Genomic DNA, 7,975 nt, shown 5'->3' with positions numbered 1-7,975 from the left:
ATTTGGTGGCTGAACTGAAAAATCTGGGATTGGGGGGGGGGAAATTGGTTTGTTTTGAACTGCAATTGATTTTTTTGGTTTTTTGTTTTGTTTTGTTTTTCTCACCAAAACCATAACCAACCAAACAAAAACAAAACAAAAGATTCATTTGGGTTGAATGAAATATTTTGTTTGACCCCAAAAAAATTTTTTTGGGGAGTGGGGGTGATTTGTTAAATTTGTTAAAGGGTGTTTTTTGCCCTTTTTAAAAAATGAAACCAATCTAGCTAAGTTTTGAAACAAAACATTGTTTCAAAATGAAAAGTTGAAATGTTTCATTTCCCAAATGTCAAAATGGCCAAAAGTATTCACTGAAATTGATGCGAATTTGTAAACAGTTTCTGTGACAGACTGACAATATCCTGAAATGTCCTAAGCAAACCCTATGGAATAAAGATAAACTTTATTGAATGAAGTTAAACCATATACAGTTAGGATTAATACCTTTTGGGTATGTTGTATTAAAAATGCAATTGTGTATGTGTTGTAGCATTGTATGTACCTTCTCTATTGGGGAGGGCTGCTAATGAACTTCCTTTATTAGCCTTTGACGCCACTCCCTGGAGTAGTGGTTTGCATATACTACTTCAAACTGGATTCTCCAGGGACCAATAGACAAAGAAGCGAGTTTTGGATAAAGCGAAGCCTGGGTTTTAAATGGACTGAGGGCCTTCTTCCAAATCCAGCAGGCAGGACCCTGGTCCATAGGGGACCCCAATCCTTAGGATAGGATTGGAAGGACTCGGCCTGCTTAGAATCCATGTTAGGGTAAATTCTGGTAAGGTTATTAACATGTGTGTGTGTTCTTTTCTTGTGTTTTCTCTGAATGCTGTTTAACTTAAGAATAGAGCAGGCCTGCTCAGAAGGAACTGTGTGGTAACTTGTATCAGTAGCAATCACTCTGTTATCAGTCTCTGAAGCCAAAGCAAGCAGGTCTGTCTGGGCAGGTTGTCTTTGCTGGAAATACACAGTGTAGGCAGGCAACTCTTCAGCCTGGAATACCCAGTCAGGAGGGAGTGAGACATGGGTCACCACCCAGAAAGGGAACAGCTGAGGAGCTGGAACCTGAGCGTGGGTGCCCTTGCTGGGCCACTGACGGAAAGCAGAGATGCAGTTGCCCGGAACTATGACAGTTTCCATCATCCCCAAACTGCATTTTTCAGCAAATTTACTATTTTAACTGAAAAATTTCTTCCCACTCCACTTATAGTCGCTTAAACTGGCCTAGGAATTTGGTCCTTCAGCTTTTAAAGCAAAACCTGCTCATTCTAGTGGGAAGCCATTTCTCTTGGATTGGCTGGTACCACTGAGTTATTTAGCCAACGGCTCTTCTAATTTCATTTTGCAAGTTGGCTTTCAGAGTCTGTCTTTTCAGGACTAGTATTCTGGCTGCAGTCTCGTAAATACATCGAAGGCTAGACTAGCCAGACACTGCAGTATTGGCTCTGATGCCTTTTGGTAGGTTGCTGGCTAAAGCAAGGATACCGATACCATAACTTTGTGACCCTGAGAGACTCGTTGGCAACTAATGGTCTGTATGTTACATTTACATTGATTTTTTTTAAAATTAAAAATAAATGCCCAGGGCCACCTTTGCTTACACTTGTACCTGCCTTAGAGGAGGGATAGAAATGCTTGGATTTGTGTTCATCAGCAGTAAAAACCTACCACTCTTATTGCTATTTTTACAAAGCTAAAGACTAAGTGATTTGGATTTGTCATCAACTACTTCAAAATGGACCGGACACGTCTATGGATAACCATAGCAATCTGAGTTATAATAGTTAATGCAAATGTGTGGCACTCCCAATCCAGTGCTGTGGATGCTGGCCCTGTCCTTGGGTCCCCGATTGGCAGGGGGATGAGCAGACATGGGAAGTTGGTCTGTCTACCCCCACAGAGCCCTTGGAAAGAGCTGGCTGCAGCTCCAGCCCTACTTCCTACTGCCAATTCTCCTATGATTGGAAGATGAGATTTGCCATTTTGGAGATAGGGATGCACAGCCTGCCAGAGAGGCTATGTACTGCAGCTGGCACACAGCAGGCCAAGAACCTGAGTACAAGGCAGGGGAAACAGGTAGGGTTGGCAGGCATCCGGTTTTCGACCAGAACACCCAGTCAAAAAGGGACCCTGGCGGCTCCAGTCAGCACTGCTGACTGAGCCTTTAAAAGTCCAATCGGCAGTGCAGTGGGGCTAAAGCAGGCTCCCTGCCTGCCCTGGCTCAGCGCGGCTCCTGGAAGCAGCCGCCTCATCCAGCTCCTAGGCGCAGGGGCGGCTACTGGGGCTCCATGCTCTGTCCCCGCCTCGAGCGCTGGCTCCGCAGCTCCCATTGGCTGGCAGGCAAGCACCACCCAGCTGGAGCCCACATCCCAATTCCCTGTCCCAGCTCTGAGCCCCATCCTGCATCCAAAATCCCTCCTGGGGCCCTCACCCTGCACCCCCTCCTGCCCCCAGCCTCCTGTCACAGCCTTGAGCCCCCTCCTTCACCCCAAACCCCTCATCCCCAGCCCCCACCCCAGAGCCCACACCCCCAGCCCTCACCCTCTCCCACACTTCAGCCCCCTGCCCCAGCCCATAGCCCGCTCCCGTATTCTGAACCCCTCGACCGCAGCCCAGAGCCCTCTCCTTCACTTCAAATCCCTCATCCCTGGCCCCACCCCAGAGACTGCACCCCAGCCAGAGCCCTCACCTCAACCCCCCACCCCAGCTCAGTGAAAGTGAGTGACGGTGGGGGAGAATAAGCTATGGCGGGGGGGGGGGGGGCAGGGGATGGAGAAGGGGGCAGGGTCTCGGAGAAGGGGTGGGATGGGGCGGGGCCTCATGGAAGGGGCATGGAAGGGGGCATGGCAAGGGTGTTCAGTTTTCTGTGATTAGAAAGTTGGCAACCCTAGAAACAGGCCCACGGTGCAGCCTGTGTTTGTTGCCCCGGGAGCTTAAATCACATGTGAGAATCAGCCAGAGCCCAAAGGGAAGGAGGCTCCCTCCTCAGTGACTGAGGAGCTGATGCCAGACGGCACTGGGGCTGTCTGTTTGCTGACAGAGGGGACTGTTGCTGACAAAGGTGATTGATTATTACTCGTAAAGGCATTGGAGTGATTTCTGGGTGAATTCCTGTCTCCCCAATGGCTGCAGATGGGGTGAAGACAAGGGAGTTTGGTGCTGGCTACCAGCTGAGGGGAGCCCTAGCATGCCAGTCTTCTTTATATGGGGAGTACGGTTCTTTGCTTGCTGTTTCTCCTCTGCCTCCATCACAATTGCCCTCCTGACCCAGACAGTTAGCTGCAAAAAAACCCACCAACACCACTCTCTTCACAAACTGAAAGCTCTCTTCTGAACTTGCCTGCACACTGCCATCTCGATGCCACCCCCACCACACCCCACAGATGTAACACGACCCCACCATCTACGTGCCACCAAACACAAACTTCCCCCATCCCATCTCACCACACACTTCACTCCCTGAAGAAATCTATTTTCCAAGCCAATAGGCTGCTGTGATCTTTAAACCTCACGCATTTCACTTTTTGTGCGGGTGTTATCAACTGCTTTCCCTGCTGTGCCCACAGCTTCCATTTCAGCCCGGTTCTGTCATCCCATGGAAACAGATGCTTGCTGACATTCGCCACCAGTCCACACAGAACTCCTGCCTATTTACCACCTCGTAAAGAGACAGAAAATAGGTATCGATATTCTAGATGAATTATAGTGATGGTGCGTGGAAACTGAAATCCTCCATCAATCCACAGCACATGTACAACATGAGCAACTGTAGTGTGAGGCCTCCCACCAGTGGACCATAAGTATGACATGGAGGGACCATTTCTTGGGGAGGGGGAAGGTTAGTTTTGTCTCTATGGCTTTTTCAATCCTTGGCCTCGTGGCTGCAACTGTCAGTAACAGTGCCATCACTGCTAGTTCTGATTCTCTATAACCCCATTACCTTAGCGTCTGAGCCCTTCGCAATCTTTAGTGTATTTATCATCCCAGCACCCTGGGAGGTAGGGAAGTGCTATTATTTCCATTTTGGAGATGGCGAACAGAGAGACTAAGTAACGTGCCCAAGATTTCACATGAAGTCTACAGTGGAGCAGGAAACTGAGGCAGGTTTTCCCAAGTCACAGGTTAGCACTCTAACCACTGGACCATCCGTCCTTCTCTGCTGTACACACCTTTCCATTTAGAACCGATCAACAGCCACACATTCATTTCACATAGGCCATTATAAAACAATCAGATGGCGATGACTTTCACTCAGGATTGATCTGGGTGAGATGCCATGCAGCAACCTCGAAGTGAAAGGCCTTGTTTCTCATTCCCAAGGCCCTGAGCCACCCAGTCCCCTCTAACATATCCTTTCTTGGCTCTTTGTCAGGAGAATGACTTATGGAACAGTAGAACACTTGAATCCATAAATCACTGAAAGGCTGGCTGGGAATCTCATGGTATGGGAAATAACATTTCATGTGGAAATGAATAAATCATGGCTACCTGCAAATGATCTGAAATGCTATCCTCTACCTTTTTGTCTGGATGAATATTTTGCTGTTGATTGGCTGGTTTATCGACAATAATGCTAGCAAGAAAACCTTGCACTTTGCACACCCTCTTCTCCTAAAAATAGAGGCGACTGAAACAAACGATGTAGTTCTGTATGTAAAATATGTGTGTATAAAGCTGAGAAATCTATGCTAAGCTTCCAAATCATTCACTGGAGGAGGGTTCAAATAGCCTGGACAACTGGGTTTCAGACTGAGAGATGGCACGGAAACTGCCACTGGTGAAAATCTCACCATGGCACTGGACAGAAGACAAGCATTTCTGAATGCAGACCAGGCATTATCAATCACAGAGTTCCGATGATTAGAATACAAATCTCCCTCCTCTCAGACAGATCCCAGAGAAGCATGACAGCAGCTTGATGAGCCTTCTCACATAGAGTCTTGCAAGGTTTAGCGTGTCTAATCTCCTAGTCAAAATATGAGCCCTTTTGGAGAGGACATGATAAGCTACCACATGCTATAAAGCTAATAACATGCTTCCCATGTCTGGCTTTATTATTTCTTTCTCAGCGGATCTAGTCAAAGCCATTTTCCAGATGTCCTGGTAGGTCATGGCTATCTGTCAGACCACCTCTCTCCCCATGTACCATCACAGCAGTTGAGCTCCTTGGAGGAACTTGAGCTAACAGCTCTAAGATTTCAGTATCTAGGAGCTAGTGGCAGGGCATACGCTTAGTGGAGGGCCCTTAACTCTGGAATTTGCCTCCCTCAGTGGTCCAGCAGAACCTAGATCTCCAGGGCACCATGCAAGGCTCTTCTCTCAATAACTTGCGTGAGCTGAGCTTGGGTGTCATTTTGCTTTTGGTTTCTGATAAGAGGAAAACATTTGGCTGCTTTTATTAGGCTATGTATATGTGCCCTGAGAGACTGAAGCCTTCTGCTCTCGTACAGAATGAATACAGTGCCAACTGCAGCAATGCAAGCTTCCCCAATGCTGCTCCTCTTCCAGCAAGTAAGATTTATCCCACAGCTAGGGGGAAAAACCGTACAGGCCATGTCTCGACTTGCAACATGTGGACTCATAGTTCCCCACTATTGCAGCTCTAGGGTTGGGAGCAGTGGTGGAGTGTGGAGTGTAGATAGGGAATAGACATTTTTACCACCATGTCTCCGAATAGGAGACAAGAAAGCCTGTTCCTGCCTCCTCTATAGCCTCTGCCATTGTTATCGCAAGTGCAACAGCGTTGGTGGAAAACAACACTTTCAGTTTTTCCTAGGGTAGGGTTTTTCCTAGGGTGAGGGAGGAATTCATTCTCCAGGCCCATTCACTCCTTGGCCTTTCTCCTGAGACTTCCAGCAAAAGAGTAAATAGTACCAGCTGCAGCAGAGGGTAGCTGTCTACAAAGTCAGGCTCCAGAAGTAGGAACTGGACCAGCAGCTCCGTTGGAATTCCCATCTGCCTCTTGCCAACACCTGCACTCAATCACAATTCTAACTGTAAAGAACAAAGTGACAGAAAGACCTTTCCAGCTGCTGATCAATGTTCCAGACACACCAGGGATTGTTGCTGGGGATTAAAGTAATAGGGCTGTGTCATAAATATAAAGGGAAGGCTAACCACCTTTAAATCCCTCCTGGCCAGAGGAAAAAATCCTTTCACCTGTAAAGGGTTAAGAAGCTAAAGAGAACCTCGCTGGCACCTGACCAAAATGACCAATGAGGAGACAAGATACTTTCAAAGCTGGAGGGGGGGAAAACAAAGAGTTCTCTCTGTCTTTGTGTTTTTTCTTTTGCCGGGACCAGAGCAGGAATGTAGGTCAAAACCCCTGTAAAGGGTTAATAAGCAATCTAGTTAGATATGCGTTAGATTCTGTTTTGTTTAAATGGCTGATAAAATAAGTTGTGCTGAATGGAATGTATATTCCTGTTTTTGTGTCTTTTTGTAACTTAAGGTTTAGCCTAGAGGGATCTCTATGTTTTGAATCGTATTACCCTGTAAGGTATTTACCATCCTGATTTTACAGAGGTGATTCTTTTACTTTTTCTTCAATTAAAACTCTTCTTTTAAGATCCTGATTGCTTTTTCCTTGTTCTTAAGATCCAAGGGTTTGGGTCTGTGTTCACCTATGCAAATTGGTGAGGATTTTTATCAAGCCTTCCCCAGGAAAGGGGGTGTAGGGCTTGGGGGGATTTTGGGGGCAAAGAGCCCCCAAGTGGGCTCTTTCCCGGTTATATTTTGTTAGACGCTTGGTGTTGGCAGCAATAAAGTCCAGGGACAAAAGGTAAAATAGTTTGTACCTTGGGAAAGTTTTAACCTAAGCTGGTAAAAATAGGCTTAGGGGGTTTTTCATGCAAGTCCCCTCATCTGTACCCTAGAGTTCAGAGTGGGGAAGGAACCTTGACAGGCTGGCTGCAGGAGACCATATTGGAGTGATATTTGTTTCCACAGTGAGAATGAGAGAAATCTAGGTTACTTGGCTGCACTAACATCTCGAAAGGTGTTGATTAAAGATCAACCTGTTACAGGCCTAGAACCCTGGGGATTTTACATGAAATGGGATTGATTAACCAATATACCTTATTTGGCTTTTATCACTCTCTGGGTATTTTAGGGTATGTCTACACTGGAATCAGCGGTGTGACTGCAGTACATGTAGATCTACCCAGGAGAGTTTTGATCTACTATCTCAAACACACCCAGGGTGCCTGGCAGGTTGTACAGCCCATGCTGCTGCAGGTTCACTGCTGTGGTTGTACCCAAGCTAGCTTGGGTACATCTACACATGCTGCAGTCACATGTCCAGGGATTTTCCTACACCCCCCTCCCCCGAATTTCCCCAACACCCCCTTCAGTTACATTGCAGTGTTGCCAATTGAGTCATTGGTTAGAAATTGGAATTGCAATTGAAACAATACATGCTTTAAAAGCATATACAGTATATGAGAAAATACTTGTACCTGAGAACGCATAATGGGTTTGAAAAGTATGACCAAAGACTAGCTTCCTCATACAGCTGTCATTTATGACAATGTCAGCACATTTGTTTCGGCTATATTGGCCTACCTAAAAATTTCAAATTATGATTTGTAAGCAAGGTCTGAATGAGCTCTCCCCTGACACCTAGTGATGAGCCAGTGGTGGGGGGAGAGGCTTCAGGACCAGACTGTATTTACATGAACTCACCTACTCTGCCTAGGTATCCAGCAGACAGAGCTGTGCTGCCCAAGTGATCGATTTTTGGCTGGTGTTGGGTTACAAATCACTTTAGTATTGAATGTGGGGGGTCATGGAATGTTGTTATCCTTATTGTATGAGTAAAGGGCAGCAGAACTGTACTTAGCCTGCCTGATGAGGGGGTCTCCCTCAGTGCTTAATTTGAGCTAGGGCTTGCCAGGGCTGAGCGCCGGCACCTCTAGACTGGGCAGTTCATAGCCCT

This window comes from Natator depressus, chromosome 1 (genome assembly GCF_965152275.1).
Source record: "Natator depressus isolate rNatDep1 chromosome 1, rNatDep2.hap1, whole genome shotgun sequence".
Classification (NCBI taxonomy): Eukaryota; Metazoa; Chordata; order Testudines; family Cheloniidae; genus Natator; species Natator depressus.
The sequence above is the reverse complement of the archived record's forward strand: the minus strand, read 5'-3'. Positions refer to the sequence as shown.